The sequence below is a fragment of the Netta rufina genome (genome assembly GCF_964035555.1).
Source record: "Netta rufina genome assembly, chromosome: 21".
In the NCBI taxonomy this organism is placed as follows: Eukaryota; Metazoa; Chordata; class Aves; order Anseriformes; family Anatidae; genus Netta; species Netta rufina.
The window spans coordinates 5,949,590-5,975,028 of NC_140145.1; positions in this window are offsets into that span (position 1 = coordinate 5,949,590).

Below are 25,439 nucleotides of genomic sequence, written 5' to 3' on the forward strand. Positions count from 1 at the left end.
CTGATTTCCTTATGGCTGTAACTATGATACAGAAGCTGCTCTCTAAAAAATGAGAGGGAGTGAGCCTGGGAGAGTCTGGGGAAGAGAAGTTGTAGGGAGAAGGAAGAGCCTTAAATCCCTCCTTAGCTTTTCTCCCACTTGCGAGGGAGTAAGCAAACATCCTCATTACAGGACTGCTGACTATGCTAGAGCCTCATCTTTTCTGCAAAATAAATAGAAGAATGAAATTAAGCTGCAAGAGATTGGCATATTTTGTAAATAATAATTTAGAGAAAAATCCTTTTTGCCAGGCTTTTCTAATTGTCTCCTTTCTGAATACAGCTGGGTTATCTCTGCTGAGCAATTCTCTTGCAAATAGGCAGGCATGTGCGTGCGTGAGCGTGGCGGGGGGGCTCTGCCAGCCTTCTCCCCGGGTCACACCGGGGGAGGCTTCCACGTGCGGCCGGTGCACGGCGGTGCTCAGCCAGGCCGAATGCTGGAGCAGGGCTGCTGGGCCAAGGCGTCTCCCCTCGGGACCTGCTGCAGGTGACACGCAGGAGGTGGCACGGGAGACGAGCAGCACTCCCAGCGCTCCGTCACATGCTGGTGCTTGGCTCTGTTCCCTCTGGAGGGGATTTCCAGCAAAAGCTGCTCCTGGTTACAAGGGGAAGACTCAGCCCCGGAGCCTCGCAGGGATGGAGCAGACCAAGTTCCCGTGGCAAGAGACCTCAGGCAGTGTTTGAGCTTATTGCAAGGGGTGAAAGACAAATCCACTCACCGCCTCCCTCCTCAGTCCCATCCTGTGTATAATTTACGATACAGCGTGTTACATTTTTATTACTACACCATTTCTCAGGCTCTGGGCTGGCATGATTCCCAGAAGGCAGTGCAGGCAGGCTTTTGTATTGAGACCTTAAACGGGAGGAGCGATGCCTTGTGAGCCTTTGTATCTGTATGTGGATTTAACATGCAGCTCCTAAAATAAGCTTTAATGAAATGTGGGTTTGGGTGTTAATAACTTCCAAGATCTTTTTTTTTTTTTTTTTTTTTTTTTTTTTCAATGGAATTGATACCGGAAAAAAAGGCTTAGAAGAGATCGTAGAGGAAATGAGAGTCACCCCAGTCATTTACATGTAATCGCTTCCAGTATAGATTGCAATTGTGTGTGAATTATAGGGTAATTAGTCTGTCAGGCTGGTAAGTATTGTACAAGACCCCTGGAATTTCCTTGGAAGCTCTCAGTCCCTCAGCCTTGAAATCTGGAGAGGTTTTAATATGAAAAGATGTCCTACTGGGCTGTGCTAATACCCTGTATTGATTTACTACCTGTAGCAGATGTTACAGGGCAGCTGACAAATTGCTGACACGTAAATATATTGACACCCCTGAAACACGGTTCAGGGGTGGGACTTGTGAGGGCAGCAGCAATTGTCCTCATTGGGAACAGCAGCGTCCCTCCCGACAGCACATGCTGTGCCGTGTGCGGGCAGGAAACCGCCCCTCGCTTCAGCAGCAGGAGGCAGGTCTCAGCGCAGGGCTGCGACATTCCTTTCAGAGTGCTCCCCTAAGTGTGGTAGGCATCACACTAGAATGCCTAAATTAACAAAATCTGGGAAGTTTTTGGTGGAAAGTTATATTTAATGCCTGGCCTCATTCTGACAGGAATGATAACGTAAGTGCCAAGGCAGGGTAAAAATAGGCAGCATCTCTAGCAAAGTTCAGGATACCTGGAGCTGCAGGAAGAAAAACCCATCACAGAGGCAGTTACTGATGGCAGGGACTGAGTTGATTTCTACTCCAAAAAAGATAATTTGCATCCTCTAAAACCTGGCTCTCAGAGTGGCTCACCTAATGGACTAGCAGCAATTGCTGGGTTTCGTCTTCAAGGTTTCTCTTCCTTGTAGTGGACTGGTTCAATTCTTTCTTGGCTTGCAAGTAACCCTGCATGCATGGCTGGAATGGATTTATTCAAAGGCTTGTGGCATGCTCTATGGCACTGAAGTGGCCTGTCTGATTGCTGTGGTTACTTAATGTCCTGCTCGAAGCACCAAGACCTCAAACTTAGCCCAGTACTGAGCAAGACCCTGGCAATCTCATTCCCTCCAGCCTGATCAAAAGCTTTGAGAGGCTTCACATGAACCAATATAGACAGCCAATTCTGCCTCTCTCCCTGTCTCCCCTGTTGCCCTTGGGAAGACACCTCCCAAAAACGAGGCAGAGAGGAGTGTGATCCCTACCCTCAAGCAGTAATGGCACTGGCAAAGGGAGGAGAAGCTGAGCATCGCACCAGGGATCTGAAGGAAAGGCTGCCCTCTGTGCTGGCAGGCAACATGCAGCGCCTTAGGGCAGGAGGGAGAGGAGAGGGAAATTGTGCTGCAGCCTTGAGACCCCACCAGTGATGCTGAAATATCTCTGCACTTCTCTTTGCCTCCGTGGGCATTTCTCAGAGGGATGTTTCCAGCCTTGACTCCTGGGGAGGGAGTTGCAGACTCTGCAAAAATGCAGCTTAATGTGAGACACAGAGATGTTTGGTAGATAAAGTGCTGCGGCTGTGCCTTGCTTTCCTCTCTGCCTGGAACTGAAGCAGCTTCCTCTCTGCTGCAAACCAGTCCGAGCTTTCACCTTGCTCCTGTGTGGATGGGTTCCCTGTTTCTTCACCCAGAAGTTCATCTAAGGCAGTGACCTACCCAATTGGCCTGGCTGGCAGGCAGTGAATCTGAGGAATGGATGTGTTGTGGGCTGTAGCTCAGGTCTCCGTTCCTCATCAAATTGAAAAACACGAAGCAAAACAAGATAAAGAACTGTGAGCAACAGCAGGATCTTAGCACATCTGCAGTGAGCCTGCGTGCATTTGTAGCATCTCCCGTATCCCTGGACAGGAGTTGGTAGGGTACCAGCATGTACCTCATTCCGCAGCAGATGTTCAGACGCATGAAGCTGTGTGTTTAGTTTGACTCATGGTGTTCCCCTAAATCTATCCCTCCCTGCTCTCCTGACGCTCAATAGCCTTTTTTTTTCTATTCTCCCCGCCTGGCTCCCAAACTCTCATCCAATTTGATGACGGGTATGAAAAAAACACCCCTTTCTACAACCTGGCACTTTGTTTGCAACGCTATTCCATTCCAGATTGTGAATGAAAAATCTTACTGCATTTGAGGGTGTGCTTGTAGCTGGTAATTAACACCCAGCAAACTCTGCCAATGCATCTCATATTTGCTTTACAGAAACCTAGAGCTGAAACAGAAGCCACCCATAAAAACAATGTCTGCCAATCGAGTTAAACCTTAAGTAAAATCCCCAGCCAAATGTCTGTAGAGTAAATCTGGGAAGGATGTTGGCTTCTGCACTGAGCTCAGGAGGCGTTTTCCAACTACAGGGCCCAAGAGATAACAAACGCTAAGTGGTAATGGGACTTATGCAGATATATCTCCCCCTCTTGTGTGCTGCGTTCCAGCTGGGAGCGGATGCTTTATGGGAAGTTAAAACAACTCCTCCAAACTTGGAGTGGAAGTGCTGACAGAGCCGAGTTTTAAGCACTGCTAATGGAAATGTCTGCTTTCCAGATGATCTCGGGAAGCGAGGTTAGGCACAGTATACACAGAGGCAGAGAGTAAGTCCTGTACTAACAAATTAAGTTTGCAGCTTTTGAGTGAAGAACTAATCTGTACATTAAATTTGCCTGCTGGCCATGTGGCCTGACTCGAGCATTATGGATTGCTCTCACCCACATCCTTCCCCCCTCTTTGTCATGCTTTCTGAGCAAGAGCTGAGCAGAAAGGCTAACATCCTTGTCCAAGTGCCTCCCTAGCAAACACGCCTAAACCCTAACCAAAGCGGCTGTCAGAGCTGGGAGTGTAAATTTGCAGTGCCCTGACCTCTCTACTCTTTCTGGCATGTACGGGGCTGGGGGAGACGAGTTTAATGGAGTTGATATCGTGGAGAGCTGCACTTGTCCCCCGTGGCAGGATTGCCCTGTGCTTCTTCAATGTGACACCACTTCCACCAAGGATGTGAGCTCCAAATGTGTGGGATTTCCTGGCAGCTACAAATTAAATGCCTGTCTCCAAGGAAATTGAGCAGCTGGTTCATTAACCCTCTCTGACAGCCACCTTCCTTGCTGCTAATGCATGTGGGTTTTGTGGGGGTTTGATTTGGTTTCTCCCAGTTCATGGCTAAAGAAGTTACAAGCTCATTTGCCTTCCCTCGATTTGTTTGTGTGGCTGCGTGACTCGTTAGCTCCTGGAAGTGTCCAGCAGCTGAGAGCACTCAGCAAACCTGCATAGTCTGCAGCCACTGGGGCCATCGCCGTGACTCTGCCCAGCTAGCTAGGAGGAACAGGAGAGGTCTCAAGTGGCCTGGGTACAAAGAGAGAAGAGAATCAGACCCACAGTTTTGTAGCCAGTGTGTTCCCACCTGCAATAAGAACCTGTGGGATAATTGCAAGCCAGAGCCCTCCTGGGAGACAGCTTTTAGTTTTAGACCTCTGTAGCCTTTTGTTTACTTGTGCCTTAAAATGAGACAGTAATGTGTGTGTGCGTGCATACACAGTCAGTTTTATTTGTACAGATAGTTACAGTAAGAGACAATTTGCTGCCTCAAAATGTCTAAGGGCCAGATTTGAAAGGCATTTGGGATGCCTGAGGCTGCACTGAAATGGGACAAGACCCAAGTGAGTAAGGCACATAATTGCTTAGAACAATTTTAAATACTTCTGGGCATACACACGCATCCTTTAGGGTCTGTGTTGTCTTAGAAAACCTGGTCCTTAAGCAGTAAGCAGCAGGAAGGACGGCAACGCTCAGCCGTGGGGGACTTGTGGCAAAGGAGGTACCAGCAACTTTCCCAGGGCTGTGTGAGAAGGCAGTGGCAGAGCAGCCTCTTTCTTCCATGATGCCAATCCCCAGGGCCAGCTCTCCCCTCTCTCACTGGCACCGTGGCTGAAAGATGTGAGGGTCACTCCTGCAGCTGCCCAGCTCTCTCCTTTCTGTTCATGTCAGCTGCTGTGCCTGTAGCCACCGTATGTGCCTCAGATCAATCCAAAAAAAGCTCCTCGTGCACCCTTCAGCTCCCAGCTATGGCTGTGGGCTGCAGGTTTGCGTGTGGTCTCCAGTTCGGCCCCCTCCACTCCTCCTCCTATCTCCCATCTTTGTTTGTCTGCTATTTTCTTTTGATTTGCAGCTTTACCGAGCGCTGTGTTTGCAGCAGCATGTGATTACCCTGTATGGAGCCTTTCCCACTGACAGCGTGATGAGCAGAGACAGTGTTCGGTGCATATACAATTTAAGCCAAGCAGGAGGCCAGTCCAACACCTCACTTGCCAATTAACTGAGTCGATATTGTGCACAGGATAATGTTTGTTGTTTGCCTCTGTTGCTAAAACACTTCCAGAGTGTTTAGAGCAATACAGCAAAATCCTCACCCCCCCGTAAGGCTGAGCTCTCCAGCAACGCCGGGACGCCGCTGCCCTGAGCCCAGGAGGGGGAGAGGGAGCCAGGGAGCTCCACAGCTCTGGGGGCCCTTGGGTTTGGTGCTGCAGGCCTCTTCAGGGAAGGCTTCAGGGACCCGTTTCTTCCATTGGTCAGCTGATGAAGTGTGTAAGTGCAAGGAACTGAAAGGGAAATCACATCTATGTAGATAAAAAGGCCTTCAAGAGACGGGATGCAGTGGACAAACCACGTGCAATGTGACCACATAAAAGGCCAGGAGCAAACCCAGTTCTCACCAATCTCCTGTGCGTTTCAAGTTCCATTGTGCCATGCTTTGCTATCAGACTTGCAGAGGCTGTGTCTGCGATGTTTCCACCGACAGCTCAAGGCACAGGGAATCCAGCAGAGAAGTACAAGTGGATGCAGGCTTCTCCCGTGTAGCAAGCACCTGCCCTGGGAGCAGAGCCGCCAGCAGCCCCGCGGCATCCGGGTGGTGTGGGAGCACTGCTGCTCCCCTCGCAGGCAGATGGGAGTTCTGAGTGAGCTGCTGCTGCCTGCAGACTCCTGCCAGAATTATTTACTGGCTTACTTTTCCTTCCCTGAGGGTGATCTCCCTCTTCTTTCAGGGACTAGGTGGGTTTTGGAGGCACCAGGATCTGATTCCTGCCCAGCTCAGGCTGCACAGCGGGGGGAGATGCTAACGCCGCAGGGGAAGCAGAGCCACGTGCTTGGCAAGGCTCGCTAGTCTGCTCCACGAGCTTCTGAGCCGTGCCCCAGGCAAACTGCCTTTGGTTCTCTCAGGGCAAGTCTCTGCCACAGGTTTGTTTCTTTTCCTGAGGAACACAGACAACATTTTCCTGCGTCTCTGTGGAGATGTGCCGATGGATGTCCGTGAGGCGCTTCCATACCCAAGCTAAGGTACTGTTTGGTGCACAGGGCCGTCAGCACACGGACCATGGGACACACCAGCACTCCTCGTGTGCTGGCACTGAGGTGGTAGCACAAGGGAAAAGGGGGCACACACCATTTTATGGTGGCATTTGGGCCCTTCATTATCAGTATTATACAAGGTCAGCGTCTACAGGGGCCTTGCCTGAGCTTAGAAGGGGGCTTTTGGGATGGTTTTGGACAAGAAAAGTCCCCACAAAGCTGAGACCTCACCTCTTTCAGTGTCTCCATCCATTCCTCTAACAGTTCCCAGGCCTGTGTTTCTTGGTTGGTCTCTCACCATCCTCCACCATATGCCATGTTCATTGAAAGCACCTGCTGACCACACGCATGGAATATCATCCTCCCTCCTCTTCCTCTTTCCTAGGTTTCACCAGGAAGTGTATATGAAGTGCCAGAGTGATAAATGCGAAGTCATATGTTATTGTGAATTATTGCAGCTCTGCAGTGGAGCCCAGATCTATAGCCTTAAAGAGTTATTAACTGCTTGCCGCAGAGAGCTATAAAATCCTCATCATTTTCTCCAATGTCTGCTCTGTCAGGATGCAGGAAGGAGAACTGGATTATCACACAGGATGGTTGGGAAGCTGCTTCCTGAACTCCACTTGGAGGGCAAGTCAGGTTTCTGGAGAAACATCTTAGCTGGGGTTGGTTCTTCCAGTGCAGTGTTCTCCTTTTCAGGTTAAACTGCTCAAACTCCTGATGAGACAGCACTTGGGAATCTCTCACTGGCAGTGGTGGTTGTGTTTCTTCCCTTGCATTCTTTGTGGGTTTTATTTGGAGGCACAAAGGTAAACAAATGCCACTGGGAGGTGCAGTCAGTGCTGTGTTTTTAATTTTTTTCATTGACTTCCTCCAAAGAAACCTGAAAGCTTTCCAAACAACTAACAGTATTGGCATGCCCTTCATTGCTGCACTGGAAACTTAAGCACGTCACGTCCGTCTGCTCCATGCCCAGGCTGCCAAACATGTTCCTGGTACAATTTCACCCCTCTGAATGCCTGCAAGGGAACTGAATTCCTGTTCACACCAGATGAATTAGGAACACGCTCTTCACTTCTTCACTTCTCCAGCAGTGCTGTCAGAAGCACTCGCTGCTCGTTCCCAGGTGCTGCAAGAGCCATGGGTGCCCTCATCCCAGCGGCTGCCGTGAGCTCACACCTCAGTCAGTGTAGAGCTCATTGCTGTTGGCTGCAGCAGCAAAGCCAAAGCTGGACTAGACCCAAAAGGCTGCTGTGCCCTTCACTGTGCCCTGTTGATGCAGGGCTGGGCACTCAGTGCAGTGTACGAGGAATATATCCTGACTGGGTTGTTTGTCCTCATCTTTCTCACAGAACCTTTCTGTGCCTTTCTGCTTTGGATTTTACTCCTGCTCTGTGGTAATGATTTCTTTTTGTAGAGCTGGTAGGCCAGAAGAGGTTGGCTTTAGAAGCTACCAGGACTTAAAAGATTGAGGTTGATCAAGACTTAGAGACTACACTCCCTCTTTCTGAAGACACAGGTACCCTGGACATTCTGTGCTTTGTTTGCTACTGGATGATTGATTGTCAAGAGGTAGAACAAACGCTCTCTCGGGGCAATGAATACAACCAAGACTGGATCATTCTCCATGCCTTCATATACAGGGGGCTGTTCTCTATGATCGTATTTGTTTGTGCTTGAATTCATGATCTGGGAAGGGAGTGAAAGCGTGTGCACTGACTGCACATTGGGTTGGACAGGCATGGCTGGAAAAGGGGAAGATCCTACCATGGCAGCAGCTGAAAGCCAGCAGAGTCAGCCCATTGCCCTGTACGATCTGTTGCTGTGCTGTGTGATCTCACAGGTGCAGTGATGGGCTAAATGCACGCGCAGAGCTTTACTCATTAGGTGGAGATACAACATCTGAAGCAAGATCAGCAGCAGCATCTAGGTCGTCCTCGGTGCAACAGGCATTTGATGTGCTCCAGAACAGCAGCAGCAGCAGAGGGGAGCGCGGGGAAATCATAGCCTGCAGCTTGGTGGACTCTTGGGGTGCTTGACACGTCGCTGCCTCCATTAAATGCAACTCCACTTCTAATTATATCCCATAATTATAGCCTTCAACCAGTGTGATTTGTAAGGAGAGGGGTCATAGCTACCAAGATCACTCTGAGATTGACTGTGCGGTGGATATCAGTAAACATCCTTGACTGCCTACCAGAGCCTGACAGAGATGCAAAGAACTAATGCAATAAGGCAAGGCACGCAGCTGGATTGATAGAAGCAGTGGTGTGGCCTCTGGCCCCTGAAGGTATTACGTGACAAGGCAGTGAAAGCTGCAAACATGAGGGCAAGCCATCTATTCAGCGTGACAGTATTAGACAGAGGTTAAGAATCTCGTGGACTGCTATCAACATCGATGAATGGGCTCCAGCAGGGATCTGCATTAACACGTCGAGTGCCGGGCTCTGTTGTGAGTGCAGCAGCTGCGTGAGACCAAACACCCCCGCGTCAGAGATGGAAACAATTTTCTGAGAGAGTGGCCAGGGACATGTGGCTTCTGGAGCCCTGCAATGGGCTGCCCACCTGAGGAGGCAGCCCGGGAAAGCTGGCCAGCCTGGCGAGGATGAGCTCTGTAGGAGCATGGGATGCGTTGCTGTGAATGATGCAGTTTGGGCTCAAAAACCTAGTTGTGGTTCTCATGTGCTATTCCACTGCCTGTTTCTCCGGTGAGCTCCAAGAGCGGAGCTAGTTCATCTCTCGGGACTGATAGGAGTGCAGCAGAGACTCTCTCAGTATGAGTCAGTTCCCTAGGTTTTTTGGTCAGAAAGAGCCTGTGTGTTGCTCAGAAAAGCTCGGTGACTGACCTCTGCGTTGGCTCTAATAAGCTGTGGTTCCTCCTGTGCTCTCCTGGTCTGGATCCAAAGACCCTTAAATGACAGAGAATTAGCACGGCTCTTTGGGCAGCTCTTGCAGGGGATAGCTCCTCTCCCTGTTAGTATTTGTGTCCAGCTGCTGATTAAATATTTTAGGCTCATCTTACCATCAGTGGGTCCTCAGTGCATTAAGACAGGAAGGCAATGGAGACCGAGTGAAAATCAGAAACAGATTGTCTTCTCATTTGCCTGGTGATAAAGTTCCCCTTGAAACTTCAGCTGAATGAGAAAGGAGACAGGGCTGTTTAGAGAATACAAACTGATCTGCTGATTGAGATTGGAGAGGTTTGGCTTTGCTCCAGCCAAGTTTTTGAATCTGTTCCCCCTGGAAATGGGTTGTGTAGCTGCATGTCCTTCAAGTCACCAACTTCTGCACATCTTGACCAGCTTCAGCCACTTCAGTGGAGGGGAAATGGTCTTCAGAGGATCGATGCTCGTACAGGTAACACAGGAACAGTGATGAGGCAGAGGGAGGGGGCTCTGCAAGGCTCACGGTGAGAAAAAGCCCCAGCTCCAACGTCCTCCTTGTGTCCCACGGGAGAAGAAGGTCCTGAATGTCTCCCCAGCTGAAAAAGCTTCATTAAGAGCTCACAGGCAATTAACGGTGAAACACACCCTCTGCTTTAGCTGTCCTGGTGTTTGTGAATTTCTGCTTTGTTTGCCTTGACAGCAACAGGGGATCCACTTGGCTAGAAAGTGTGCAGGCATACAGCGAGAGACCGTCCCTGACCCCAGCCTCCCGCAGGCTAAACGGATAAGGTGGCTAATAGCCATCATACAGACGGGGAATTGAAGCAAAAGAGAGATTAAATTGTGTTCTCCAAGTCCCCCAGGGAGCCTGGTTGACTGTCAGCCAGTTCTGTCTTCCTTTCTTGTCTCTAATTTGATTCTTTGATCAGAGGGTTTGGATTTTGTTTCTATAACTCGTCCAACCTTCTTCTTGCTTTCCAGCAACCTTGTTACAGATTTGAGCAGGCTCTGCTGTGCTGGCACAAGCATTGTTCTTCTCTGCAGGATGGGACGTACGCCTGAGTCATTCTTTGCATGAGTTGTCTTTCTTTCAGAGATGTTTCTGTTTTCTGTGATACAGAGTAAATTGCAGTACATAGCTTATTAGAAAAACAACAACAACAAAACCCGCCGCAAACAAACCTTCAAAATCAGGGAGGTTCAAAGAAGCAAGCAGTGAAGCCCTCCATAAACAAGCTGTAGGAGTACAATTAGAAACTCTCCCACTACCTTTCGGGATTGATTTATCAATGCCCTCTGCTCTCCGTTATCAGATGCTGCAATCTGGGTTTACATCCATATCTTCACCCCCTGAACAGCAAAGGACGGCCTTCCCTGCCTGTGGAATCGGGGTGGAAGGCTCAGCTTGTGAGATGCTTCCCACTGCTTGCCCAGGGCCAGATCCTGGGTCCTCCCATCGACCAGCGACCTTCCTCTTGAGAAGCAGGCAGTGTGTGAGTGCTTCTCCTTGTAACCAGCACATCTCCTGCAGCCTGCCTGCCGACAAGGCTGGCCTGCAGCCTCTTACATTAAAGCAGCCAACGAGAGGCGTTTGGAAAGCAGGACCTGGGCACTGCACTGGTGTTAAAGCATCGCTGCCACAAGTGAGTCTGGCCCTGAGCCTGGAGCAGTGATGCTCAGCGCTGCTGTTAGAGATTCAGGCAAGCTCGGAGCTGTGTTCTGGAAGGATTCCCCTGCCGCCGGTGCTTTTCATTGCGCATTGCTGCGGCTGAACAGCACGGGGGGTTGACAACCTGTGGGAAGATATTCCAGACCAGCAGGCTTTCTGTCGCTCGGCACTCGGAGCAGAAAGCACTTCTTTCCGCTCCGTGCTCTTTTCTTAGTTCTGGAAAACACAGCTTCCCCCACTCTGCCCCTCTCAGCGATACAGCTAAGATCTTTCTCCGCAAAAGACCAGATTTACCAAGAAAGTCTTTATTGATTTACAGGGTTCAGCTTTATGAACAACTCCAGTATTTCTCTTTGGACAAAATGAACCAATATTAAGCATTGTAACAATAAATCCAGGGTGCCCTCCTCTCCCCAGGGTGTAAGGTTATCCAAATGTATGGCCTGATATTTATCATTTACCAACAGAGCTATTTAAACAGCAGTATTTGACAGGAGTGGTTGTGTCAGGTGTGATGGAGTGTGTGTTATAAAAGGACAGTAAGAGAGACTTTGCATTTGTCCTTCAAACATAAAGTCGATTTTTGCATGATTGGTTCTTCAGAGATCGTCTTTAGCACAAGATTAACTAGGGACAGCGTTCAGCCAAGGCAGTGACTAAGACCCAGTGGCTTTCTGCGTGTGCTGCAGCTCCCAGAGGGCTCTGTACTTCTACAGAGTACACAAAAAGCGCTTTGGAAAAGTGAGTTCACCTGTGCTGGGCAGCAGCCTCCAGATATGACTTTTGGAGAGGAGTTCACACCTCTCCTGTAAGATTCTGAGCTAAGGGCAAAAAGTTTAAGTCCACCAGGCCATCATATCTTTAATGCATTCTGCAGGAATGGCCAGTGTCTGTAAACGGGCCCAAATCCAGCTAGTTTGAATTCTGCTTTTAATCTGAGAGCTGCTCTGGTGAGCACGCGAGTCTGCTTCGCTCCCGGGAGCCCTTCTGGTGTTAATGCATTAACACGTGGCGGGTGGCTGAGGTCAGCTGGGTCAGGGACTGGCCCTGGCAGAAGGTATGATTGATAAGGGTTCCCTAACGAGTTGGAGAAAGGATGCAGGGAAGCCACAGGGAAACCAGAGACTTGGAGTGAGGTGCAAGGTACCAGACACGCACAGTTCACCCGTCAGTCTGGGGTGCATGGAGGCATAACCCCGGCTGAGCTCAGGACGTGCAGCAAACACCACCTGGATGCAGTGCAAAGGAAAAGGAAAATACGGTGTGGTGCTGGCTGTGAAGGGCAGTGAAAAAACGTGTCTGTATACAGGCATTGGCTAGAAACTTACTATTTCCTTTGGAGCCAAGAGAAAAACTGTAGGGCTTGGACAAAGCAGTGCGTGCTTACTGCCCTGCTGTCACAGCGCCGTCCGCGTTTTGCAGTGCTGGCTCTTGTCCTGGAAGCAGGGCTGGCTGGCTGCAGCAGTGCACGCTGCTGCTGAGCTGACAGCTGCTGAGCTGCGGAGCCGAGAGGCACGGGCTGCTGCTAATTACAGGCACGGCTTGGGCTGCAGGCACCTTCGGCGGCGCTTCACCTGCTGTGCTGCAAGGTGTACAAACAGAGCGGCAGCCCCGGGGTGCCACGCAGCTAAGCAGACACGTTGAAGCGATTTTCCCAAGACTGCCAAGGCAACTGGTGGTAAAGGCAGGAATAAATGAGCGTTTCTTTGTCATCCTCCTGCAGGTTCCTCGCTGCTGTACTAAGCAAAATGCAGTTCCAGGCTATAGCTGGGGCGGAGGGACAGAAATATTTAAAATGCAGAGTGGGAAAAAAGGAACTGAGCACTCAGGTGTTTCATTATTCCTCAGGTAACTGGAGCCCAAGTTTTTAGATCATAGCAGGAAGAAAGCATTGATTTTGTAAGCCCTTGTTTGCAAAAATGCAGGCATGTTAGCAGGAGCTGGAGCCTCTGTGTATGTTCAGCTGTTGAGCTAGGCTCTTAAATGCCTCTCTCATAATGTATTTACCAATGCTGTGAAGTTTACCCTTTTATACTAGATTATGGTAATAACGGTATTGCGCAGCAGATGAAATTAGTTTTCTACACAGTTTTGTTTCATCTCAGTGGCTAAACGTGTGAAATAAAAGGTGCAATTGGCAATATTTTCATGGGTAAGCCAGTTGTCTCCCACACATCCCCTACAAACACAGATGCTTCCTCATATCCTGGGGACAAGCTGACTGCCAAGCAATGCATGAAAGGACTGTGAGGAGCAAGGGCTTTCTTAAGATTTATATTTGTCCATAGGGTAATTCTGGAGATTTAGACATTTTCAGACGATCAGGGGCTGCTAAGTGCATCTTGCGTGGGCTGGCATCTAGCACGGACTGTAGGTAGCAGGACTACTGTTCTTCCCCACCTGCATACACCAGCAAAAAGTGCCCCTCAGAGATACAAAGACTTGGAGCACAAGGGACTCCTCTGTATCTCAGTGTCCTCTTTATATCAGCTCTGGGAGGTCACAACAAGCCAGGTGCCTCGGGCTGCAGCGTGGGCATGCCCGCAGTGCTGACAGACTGCTGGAGCCTCGAGGCAGGGGCTCAGTATGTTGAAGAAGGAGCAGCACCCTGTGCAGGAGGATAACACACACCCCCAGCCTGTGCTCTGCCACGCGAGACCTCAGCCTGTAGCAACGTGAGGTGTGGATGAGGAGGAGCACCGGGATGGTCTCCAGCATCTAAAGGCTTGTTATACCAGCAGCTGCACCATGTGGAATGTTTCATGGACTCACCTGTTGATTTCTCAACCCAAAGCCCTTTCTCCTGTGGCTAGTATTAGCAGGAACTCTGATAACAATGACGACCTCTCTCCTCACCCCTTTCTGAATGTTGTGTTTGCTGTGAAAAGATGCCAAAAACCATGAAAAGCGAGGATATCCCTCAGCAAAAGCTCACATCTGATCTCTTAAAATCAGGTTGGAAAAAGCAAACAAAGAAAAACAAACAACCAAGTCTCCATAATTTTGTTTGAGAAATACCAGTTTCCACTGTTCGGTCAGACTGAACCAACACACCAGAGAGAATTTACACTCCTGCAACGGAACCGTTACCCTCTGTGATGTATTTTGGTAACTTCTCTTCGTGAACCACTGGAGTAGATCAAAATCACAGAATCATAAAATGGATTGGATTGGAAGGGACCTTAAAGATCATGTAATTCCCACAAAATTCAGGCTGTTCTTATCGCACATCCCAGATTTTCCTGGACAAAAATTCAAGCTAGGAGTCATCTTAGCAATTTCCCAAGGAGATCTTGTTGTTCTCACGTTCTGAACAGATAGCACCGGAGTGGCCCAGTCACGGCCTCCCACCTGGATCAGGGATATCTGCAATCGCCAGTGTCCCAGCAGCGAGACAGCTAGAGCAAAGTCTTTTTTTCTTAGCTTCAGCAGCAACTCCTTCAAGTTTAATTTGAAGATTTGTATCAGTAAGCTGAAAGAGGGGAGGCAGTGCTACTGCTCAGTTTGGAGAGGGAGAGCAAGTAGGTGAGAAGGAAAAGTATATTAGTATTACCAATTCATTGCACAGCATGTGCTCCAGTGACAAAACTACTTGTGAACATTTGCTGTGAACAGTTCACAGCAAAAAGCCTTCAGAACTGTCCAGAGGTGAACCCAGCCCCAGCTGAAATGTGGCCACCGCTGGGGCTGGACACAGAGGTGCTTGAACAGCCAAGCTCTGCCCACTGGAGACTGAAGAGACGGATGCAGCTTTAGAAATAACAGGTTAGAAAAAAGCGAATCTAAGTATCTTACACACCATAGCCTTAAAAGCTCTTTCCACCACCCTTGCAGAGCACGCTGATGAAATTCAGCAGAGCAGTTGATACAGCTGTGAGCGGAATCAGGCTGGGTTCTCCCTGTCTGCCTCACGTGCCTGAAAGCTTGTTAGTTTTCTCAGTAGGTTAATGAAGGATATTACTTCTCTCACCAGTCCTGGCTTTGCTAATATTCTTAATCACCCACAGCAACCGTGTCTTTAATGATCTGATGTGGTCAGGGCCTTGTTTTTTCTGTTTCCACTGAGAAGTAGCACCTCCAACAAGGCGTGCATCCTAACAGCACACAGGGGAGCTGCTTCACCACGACCTGGATGGGAAGAGTGATGCCCACTGCGCTGTCAGCGCCACACAGAGAGCTGCCGAAGCCACGTTCAACTTGTGAGATGCGACACGATTATTTCTCCGTGGTGATGGTGGGGAAGGAGCTGGCTGCAGCGTGACAAACAGCTGCTTTCACACCTGCAGTGACAAGCACATCCCGCTGCGTGTGAAGAGGACAGAGGTGCATGTGTCCAACGAACACGGGACACAGCTGCCTGTACAGTATTAACCCCTCTCCACTTGTGTTTGGTGCTGCTGGTGCGTCTCAGATCCAGCTTGGTGTTCAAACAGGTTGGAGTGGGGGGGGTTGGACACGTTTTTATTTTCTTCAGTCTAATTTTTGGCAACAATTACACGTAATTTTCATGCACTGCCTTGCATCTCAGCTTCATTCATCACCAGTGAGATGGCCAATTAGTCATCTCTCACCATTAAGCAGTGCTAACAGCTACTTTAAATGCAAGCAGAGCCTTAATCTAGTTCTAACTCAGATGGACGGTGATACTTGTAATTAGGACATCAAACAGAGGAAGGAGAAATGTGATATGTTTATAGCTGAAAGAACCTTTTCATTGAACTATTTCGGCAATAATTATGTATTATCTTTATTAACATGGCCTGAGTTAGTAAATAATGGGTCATGCTTTTGCATTTGGAGTGTTAAATATATATGTCTTGCAATCAGGCTAAATTCCAGATTTCAGTACTGTCTCATTCACTCTGAGGTGCTGCCTTTCCAGAGCATCCATTCCAGGTGCAGGTTAGCTGGGAAGAGCATTGGGACCTCCTGACACTGCCCCCCCCCCCCCCGAGTGGGGTACAGGATGGGCCAGGTGCCGTAGCTGTGTGTTTCTGGGGCATCTCCCCAGTGCAGCTGGACCTCGTCTCACCCTGATGCCTCAGGCCAGGGGGATGTTTGGATGCTGCAGCAGGATAAAATCACAGAATCTTTCCGGTTGGAAAAGCCCTCTAAGATTGTCTAGTCCAGTCTTTAACCTAGTGCTGACAAAATGGATGCATGCCGCTGCCTGCTAATACACCGTGGTGCCATTTGCAGATGACGAGCAGTAAGTGCAGCACTAAGTGTGTGCGTTGCTCTCTGTGAGACACAGAGGCAGTGCAAAGTGCTGGCATCCATAATTTTGCAGCGCGCCTCTCCAGGAAGAAACAGAAGCTGCGTTCCCCTCTGGTTTTCCAGGGCCCTGCAGCATGCACAGCTCTGCGTGGATGTTGAAGTGCTGCTGCTCATGGGGCTGGGTGGTGCATCCCCTTCTCCTGCCCCAGGCCCTCCCTGCCAGCTCTGCTCCTTCTCTGTGCCAAACCGTGATGCTCCTGCCCAGGCACGAGGTGCCACGGGTGTTTGGTACCCAAGGGCTCCTGGAGAGCTCCTTTGGAGCCTGTTCCTCTTACACATCCTTGCTGCTCTGATCTGCACCTAGGGGATGACACAGTGCTTGGTAAAGCTGAATAAAGTTCTTTCTGAGAAGAGCAAAGCAATAAAGGGTGAAGAAGCCATTGCAATAAATATGTATCGATATACATCATGCGTATGCCTCCTCAGATACGCTTTGGCCTGAGTAGTGCGTGTGACAAAAATCAGATAAACACCTAGCAGGTTTTGATGAGAAAATTCAAACAGAACATTTCCATTACTGGAGGAGCTGGGAACCTGCTCGCTGCCTTGCTCTGAGATTAATAAAGAGGAGGGGGGGGAACAGAGAGCAGTTGTTCTGGAAACAGGAACTTTCTATTTAAAACAATAAACATGAAAAGGGGAAAAGATCAGTGTCAAAACTCATTTGAGGGGGGAAAGAAAAATATGGAAATTATTTTAAACAAAATGTATTTCTTTCTCTGGGGAGGGTTCTCTGTTTTTCTGTAGCCTTATTAATCAGCTTGTTCCTATCTCTCCTTTTAAAAGAGGCGAGGGAGAACAGAAACCCGGTGCGTGAGAATGTGAGAGTGAGGCTAGAGGAGCACTTTGCACATATATTTATAACATCAGTATTGCAGTTCTTTGATTCCAGTTTTAATCGACCTTCTTTTCTCTTAATGAGCCACTCAGAGATATGTTTGCTCTTGCAGCGAAGTGTTATACTCTCCCTCTTTTTACTGCATGTAAGATCTGACTGAAGAATCCCGTGTCCCCTCAGTTCTCACGGCAGGGATGACGTACCCAGGAGTCTGCTGACCGCAGCTGGCCGGGTCCTGGTTGTACCTGCTGGACCTGCAGTAAGATCTCCAAGAACCAGTTGCTTCAGCATGGTGGCCTCTATGACAGTCTTGAAATTTCAGGACAGTGTGGGCCACACACAGCTTCCCCTCTACCCTTGAAGCCAGATCAGAGACAGGGGCTAATGGTACCAGATTCCCTGATGTTCCTTCATACATCATCCTTCCGGCGTTTGATGTAAGGCTCCACATTTTCAGGGTCACCTCAGCTGACTGCCTCTCCATATGGAAATCCTTCAGTGGTGCATGTAAGAAATCAATAATGACTTGAGCGCGATGCTCTCTCTGTTGGAAGGCACTAATGAACTGCCAGGCGGAAGGCCCGCCTGATGTTCGTTAAACCCAGGAAATGCCCTGCAGCAATGGAACAATTGCAAAACAGAAGTGGAAAGGCAGGAGGGGTGAGCCATACCTCCAGCCGGCATACTCTGGGCTCTGTCCAGAAGAATTCCCAAACCAAGGATCGGATCTGGGCTGCAGGCCCATACCTCCCCAGTTCTTGGACCAGACTCCTCTAAAGGAAGTGATGGAGAGAGTTTTTTAGGGTCAGTCAGTTTTGTGGGAAGGTAAAATTAGCAGAAGAACTTAAAGTTGACCTAAGGGGAGGCATTTTAGATCAGCTCCTGGTTGGATCCAGCTCCGTGGCTTCACTCAGGAGTGATCTGTAGACTGAGGACTTGTATAGGGCTGCATCATGTAACAGCAGCTCCTCTGGGACAACTTGTCCTAAGGCGTTTGGTCACTCCTTCAGGCTCTGTCCACATGGCATTAAGATCCGTGCCGGATCCGTGCCTGGGCTGGGCTGGGACCCATCTAAATCGCTCTCCAGTCTGATGCCATGCTTGAGTGGAGCAGGGCAGGTTTCTCCTGCTTGCCGGTGTAGCCCATGCTCTTTCTCAGGTCAGGCCATTTCAAGAGGTAGAAGGTCTTCTTGCACGGGTGGTGTGCAAGGCACCGCTTCCCAAACGTGGCTGAGCTGCCTTGTCATACCCCCTGCCCACTGCGTATACATTAAGCAGAACAATTTCCACACTTCCTCAACCACAGAAGGAAGCAAAAAGCATCCAATAACTTGTAATGGGACTTTTACAAGCGTATTTCCCCAATGCACGTAAACTGCTGCTGAATTTTATTGCATATTGGTGATCAAATGGACGAAGGCAGTTACCAATGTGCAACAGACTTTCAAGGACTAAGTGCTCTTAGAGCCTAAGTGCGTCATCTTCAGTTAAAAAAAATCAAAGAATCAGAAGACAAGGTGAGAGGGAGGGCAGATTTTCAAACAAGTGTTTGTCAGGCTTCAGAGGCACCAGCAAGAAAAAAAAAAAAAAAAACAGAGCCAGATTTTCAGCTTCCTGTGTAAACATTTCAATTAGGGCTAGATTTCCTGGTGTCCTCAGCAGCCCTTTTGGGGACGGGTGGAGATCAGCCATCCTTGGGCTCCGCAGCGATCCCTGCTGAATGGGTCACGATGCTCAGCGCACAGCCCCTGTGTTGTACAGATCACTGCTTCACCAGAGCCCAGCCGTGACACCGGAGTCTGCACAGCACCGCTCCGAAAGCACCACCTGAGCTGCTGAATCTGGCCTTGGCTGTCCTGGGCAGCCCGTCACACAGCGCAGGGTCCCTACAGGCAGCACCCCAGGCTCACTGGCTGCGTCCCGGCCTGCCAGCTGCTGGTGTTTGTGTTGGACACAGCAGAGCTGCGTATTTTGGGTTCCTGGGCTTCTGCCTTTCACCCTGATCGTTTCATTCGCTTTTACTTTCTCAAGAATACTATCACAGTTATCTGTTTCCTCTTTAACTCACTATTTCTTCTTCTGTGCCTTCTTTTATTCCATTTCTCACTTCCCTTTCTGTTTACCAGCCCCTCCCCACGTTCTTTTCTCTCTATCCTGCAGGGCTGTTTTATCGCAGTTCTCATGTTTAGTGGATTAACTTTATTAGTTTCTTTTGTATGCATCTAATTGACATGCAGTCTCAAAATCTATTTCATTTCAGCAGAACTGACCTTTATTCCCTTGCAGACAGATATTTTTTTCGCCAGCCAGTACCTTTGCTACGTTGCTCACCGTTTTGCTCAGAGGGTGCAGAGTTTAGGACAGCCGCAGGAATCATGCAGTAGTTGGACTGGCGAATAGACCTGGGCTTCCCAGCCTATAGAAACAAGTGAGCTTAAGCGGTTTTATCTTTCTTTTCCCTTGTATCTCTAACAAAATCTCTTTCCTCCTCTGAGAATGTCACTGCTGCAGGAGCAAAGCAGTGCATGGGGACAGCTGAGCCCTGGCAGTATGAGGTGTCCCTGCTGACATGAAGCACATTCTGTTTCAAGAGTGCAACACCTTCCTCAATGGGGCTTTGGGGATACTCTTTGCTTCCAATTCCCCGTCTATCCAGACCTGTGCTAGCTCTCCCTTCCAGAAAGGGCCAGGGTTGTGCCAGTTGCAGTGCGCATCTCCATCGCATCAGGGTCCTGGCCTCGCTGGGGCTTTGCAGGAGGGAGAACTCGCCACTTGTTTCTGCTACCCGGTTGCTCAGAAGGAAGTGAGACCAAATGTGAATGCAGGACGAAGCTCCCCTTTTCTCATAGCCTTTTGAAAGGCCTGAAATAGTCCTTTTAAAGGAAGAATCTCAGTCAGCTCCCAGGAGCCTTTCAGCTCCCCCTGACACGGGTTCCTGTTCCAGAGCCCCTGGCAGACAGATCCCACTTCTGCAGGTGCTGTGCCCGTTCCAAGATGCTGTGTTTCTCTCTCCTCCTTATTCCCTCGCCCAGCAGAGCAGAAATGGCAGTTGACAGCCCTTTTTATAAGATGTTTTCATTGTAATTTTAATGGCTAATTTCTTTCCCTGAATTGCCATAATTCAGATTTAATGAAACATGTCTTATAAAATTAAAAAAAATACAATAATAAAGTGGGACGCCCCATTAAGCTGAAGAACAAGGAAATAACATATGTAGAGATCTGATCGCGCCGACCCTGCCTTCCCAGCAATGCTGGCAGCCATCAGGCACGTTCTTTAAATCATCACGGATGGCTCTGTGCTCCCCACCAGGAGCAAAAATACAGCAAGAGAATAATTCATAAATGGAACTGGGAGGGGAACTGGTCCCGCCTCCCTTTGTTCCCCTGCCCACGTGCGGGGTTCACGTCCAGCACCATTTGGCTGTGATTAGCCCTGGGTAGGTAGCAGCACTGAATGCTCTGTCCCTTCTGTCTTCTGCAGGCCCTGTTGTGCAGTCACACACATGGGTGCTGCAGACAAGCAGCGGCCTCCACAGCGAGCAGTGGTCTGGGGGCACTGTTCCTAACAGCAGCTCTGCCTCGGGTGGCTGCTTCACACCCAAAAAGTGATCTTGGGTTGGTCGGGAGGTGGTGTTTAAGGCAGGTATTAAATGGTCTTTGCTGCTTTGTTCTGAATCCTGTTCTCCAGGTGCTCAGCGTGGCACGGGGTGAGGAAGGCTGGGATGTTTAGTGTGGCCAGCAGGGCTAGGGCAGTGATTGTCCCCCTGTACTCGGCTCTGGTGAGGCCGCACCTCGAGTACTGTGTTCAGTTTTGGGCCCCTCGCTACAAGAAGGACATCGAGGTGCTTGAGCGGGTGCAGAGAAGGGCGACGAAGCTGGTGAGGGGTCTGGAGAACAAGTCCTATGAGGAGCGGCTGAGGGAGCTGGGCTTGTTCAGCCTGGAGAAGAGGAGGCTCAGGGGTGACCTTATCGCTCTCTATAGGTACCTCAAGGGAGGCTGTAGCGAGGTGGGGGTTGGCCTGTTCTCCCACGTGCCTGGTGACAGGACGAGGGGGAATGGGCTTAAGTTGAGCCAGGGGAGTTTTAGGTTAGATGTTAGGAAGGACTTCTTTACTGAAAGGGTTGTGAGGCACTGGAACAGGCTGCCCAGGGAAGTGGCGGAGTCACCATCCCTGGAAGTCTTCAAAAGACGTTTAGATGTTGAACTTAGCGATATGGTTTAGTGGGGACAGTTAGTGTTAGGTCAGAGGTTGGACTCCATGATCTTGAGGTCTCTTCCAACCTAGAAATTCTGTGCTTCTGTGATTGTGTTTCTGTGACTGCTCTGTCCATGTGTTTATGTGACGGCTCCAGGCTGCCTCGCGTTGCACCAGGAGGGGATTTCTGCAGTGTTCAGTGACTGCTCTGAGCCGTGCCGTGCCTGAGCTGCGCTGCTCAGAGATGCCTCCTGGGATCCTCCTCATCCCGCAGCCGCCGGTTTCAGATGGCTCATGGCAAAGCTGCTTAAAAATCCAGTTCCCTGTAAAGCCAAACGTGATAAGGAGAGATTTGGGATCTGCAGCCTCAATTTGTAGGAGGCTTGCTCCAAAGCCTGTGGGATGTCACCCACAGGTCTCTGCACTGGCAAGGAAAAACCCTTGTGCTAGCAGACAGGATGCAGGTTTGGGCTGTGGGGTGTTCGTGCTCCTGTACCAGTACAATGTCTTTTTTGGGAGGCTTCCTCCCTGAAAACGCTGACCTCTAGCCAAGAGCAAAAGCAATCAGGGGATGAAATTTATTGAGATGCTGAGGGAACAAGCGAGATTAATGCTTCCCTTTCATCTCACGACCCTTCATCTCTGTGTTTCAAATCAGGTACCGTGTAAAATATAGCTCTGAGCATGCTACCTGAGGGAAGAAAAAATAAAAAATAAAACCAAAGAAAAGAACACGTTCACAAATGAAGGCCTGAGCATTGCATCAACTCGGGGAGAGTTATTCATCTTCCCTCCATCCTCTGTAATCGCATGGGTGGTCATGCCAGGGTGGCCTCCAGTTACGTGTCCGACAGCACGCCTCTGAGCAGGGCTGTGTCAGCTGGTAGGGACACGGCTCCGCTCCCGGCCTTCTGTTGCTCAGTGAGGGCAAAGGGGGTCCTTTGCTACTGAAAAAGCTAAAAAATGCAACTGGGAAAGCCATAATGAGAGAAAGGAGGGATATTTTCCGATTTCTAACATGCTCAGCCAAATTAGGCTGTCAGGGGACAGGCTGTGAGCTGCATGGAAACCTCTTGCTTTTTTTTTTCGTAGCTGAATTCAGCTGATCAGGGAAGTGAAGTGGCTGTGAGTGTATCCAGCAGGCGAGCGGGGCGTCACCTGGGTTATAAACACAGATTTGGGCCAGCACTCCTTTTCTTCTGCCAGTGGAAATCTTCCTTTGCCTAAGTGCAAATCAGTGTCCATTAGCTGCCGAGGGAGAGGTATCGTTATTTATGACCACGTCCATACAGCTGATGCTGGAAGGAAGCATGATTTGACCCTATGGATTTCTGAGACTTTGTGCCAAGCAAAATGGAAATAGATGAGTTAGAAAATTCTTTATGAGTAAAGCCAAGGAAAGGAGAAGGAGTCTTTAGTCAAGCCTTAACGAGGGCGTTACTGCTAAGTACTTACATACTGGCTACTTGCTTGTGAGGGAGGGAGGTTGCGAAAGTTCAGTTTGCTTATCTTGGTTAATTAGGTCTCATTCCTTGGGGCTGAGCTAATTGGACAGTGACATTCAGTGAGATAATGAAATAAATGTCATGTCATATAAAGAGTTAATTAATGATAAAGAAAGGTTCACCCTTCTAGAGGCATGGAGCCGGAGCTGATGCAACATTTTGGATGCAGTCCTTTTCTGTTGAAAGACTGTTTGGCATAAGTGTGACTTGGCATAAATGTTTGTGGAAGCACATCTATTTGGATGGAAACCTTGCTGGGAAGATTTATGAGGTCAGAGATAGAGAAAGAGGAATGCAGGCCGTTACCTGGGCTGTAGGACACTGCTTTTCAAATACTGGTCAGGGAGATGGCAGCACTCCTGCTGTAAATGAAGACCTTGAATAGAAAGTGGTTTCCACCACTGTGGCCAGGAGCAGAGAGGTTGGCCATGCAAATCTAAATGTCAGCCATGTGGTGATGGCTCACATGTCTGCTTTTCTTCGTGAATGCCACAGAAAAGTTGCAGGAAACTGCTCAGATGGCCCACTTAGAAGATTACCATCCCCAGGCAGATACAGGAGAACAAAAACTTGTAAATCCACTGTGAAATGAAAGGCACAACTTGTGTCTGATTGAAAGAGAGTTGCTTATGTACAGACCTTATGCTGGGAATTGTAGAAGAGAAATCCATCACTGGAAAGCATCTTCTCCATCTGCTTGTTCCTCCTGGGGGACGAATGGACTCCGGAAAGCCCAGCAGCAGTGCTGGAGCCGCTCACTGCTCAGCTGGGAGCCCTCAGCTGGCCCCGAAGTGTCACCAGATCACAGACAGGTGTCGGTGTGGGGGGAGAATGGGACACATGCCTTGTTTCCATGTGCCTGCAGGACAAATCCTGCCGAGCACATCTGCTAGTGAGGAGTTTATGGGTGAAAGCTGTGTCCTTCCTGGTGAAATTTGGCTGGGTCCTTCCTAGCGAGTTCTCCTTTCCCCCATCCCATCGCACGAGCCGCTGCTTTCTGCTGGAGCAGGGCTCTCATAAAGGTGCTTGCCGCATGGGCTCTGGTGCTAACTCATCAGCAAGTGAGGTTATTTTAATGGGCATATTACTGTACTTCTGGCACCATCTGTTCCTCTCTCTGATTACTGATGCAAGGAAGGATTAAGAGAAAGTCTTCTCCCTCTTTCGGCAGGAAGGGAGTTATTAGTGCTTTAAACACACACACCGAATCTGTTCTGCGTGCCCAGCAGCATCTGGCATTTCCTCTCCGTCTTTCCCCGTACAAATCGGTGGAGGAAATCTAATTGACGAGTGGAGGTCTGTGGCTGAGAGCTGCGCTGGGCGCTGGGAGTTGTGTTTGCTTTTGTTTTTCCCGGGAGCCTGCTACGTGTCCCAGTTCCGAGGCTGGCAAAATCCTTGCTCAGCCTCTTCCTCCTCAGCCCAGGACCAGCTGCTCTTAAAGCAGAGGTTAATATTTCTGCTAGCTCTGTTTGCCAGCCTACCCGATTGCAAAAAAATTGCAGAATCAGTGTGCGCCGAGAAAAAAGGCTAACAAGACTTTACAAGCTGCAGCAGAAAGCAGTGCCAGCTCTTCTCTGAACAGACGTGGTTTGTGAGCGTCAGGCCATGGCACGGGCACCATGTGCCCACTGCAGAGGGAGCAGGCAGGGCTAGAAACGGCTCTCTGCAAGGCACCTGCAGATGGCCGGGGGTGGACTGTGACTCCGCAATGAAGGGAACAGCTCAGGCATGGGAGGGCTGTCAAAAGCTCTTCTAGTGTAAGGGTTGGGGAAATGTGAAGTTCCCCTCCATGTGAAGCTCTGGAGTCCGTATGAACAGAATTCTCCGAGGTAACTATGGGAAAATGCAGGGAGGATTTTGGGCAGCAATTGCAGGGTTCTCCAGGAAAAAGAGCAGAGTCCTGGCCTTTACGGCATGTCTTCAACAACTGCACCGTGCTCAGCAATCCTGCACGGTACGGACGGTGTCTCCCACGGGCTTCTGCTGCTGGTGGCTCTTCTGTGCTGTTCCCTTCTGTGGGACTGGCCCCGCTCATAGCAGAACTTGGTTCAGAAAGTGACTGCAGCAGGGCTGGGCAGCCCCTCCAGCACGGGAGAGGAGTGAAGATAAGGCAGGTCATTACAGATGCACGGCTGGACTAAAAATGCAGTCTGAAGGACTTTGGGGTAATAGGAAATGCAGGGCTGGCTGTGGCTTGTTTAATATTCGAGAGGCTGGCTGGTATTTACCGGCATGCATATTGTCGGAAAGGTCAGTACACAATCTTAGGGTTTCTCTGCACGTTTTCTTTGGGCCTGGAACGAGCGGTTGGTGTTCACTCACCCGTGGCAAGCAGAGAAACCATTTATCAGCAGTAAGTAGTTAAAAGAAATGTGCTGAGCTGGTTGGAGGACTAAACCCAGACAGCAGACGTGGGATCAAGGGAGCCACTTCTGGTTTTACACTTCCCTTGAAGTTGCCTTTTCCCTTGAGGGTTGAGCAGACAACGGAGTAAAGAGAACTCCCCTCCCAGCACTGTGAGGGTCTGTCTCTAACAGGGTGTAGGCAGGGAAAAGAGGAGGGATAAAGCAGTACAGAGCACCCTGTGTCTAGACCCTGTGTGCAGCTGTCCAGGATGTCCATTTCCCAGAGGCAGCGAGGGGCAGGCTCCATGTGCCCTAACCGAAGAGGGGCCCGAGGAGCTTCTTGTCCAGAAGAGCTTCTCTGTGATGCCGTCAGATTTTGTCTTCCA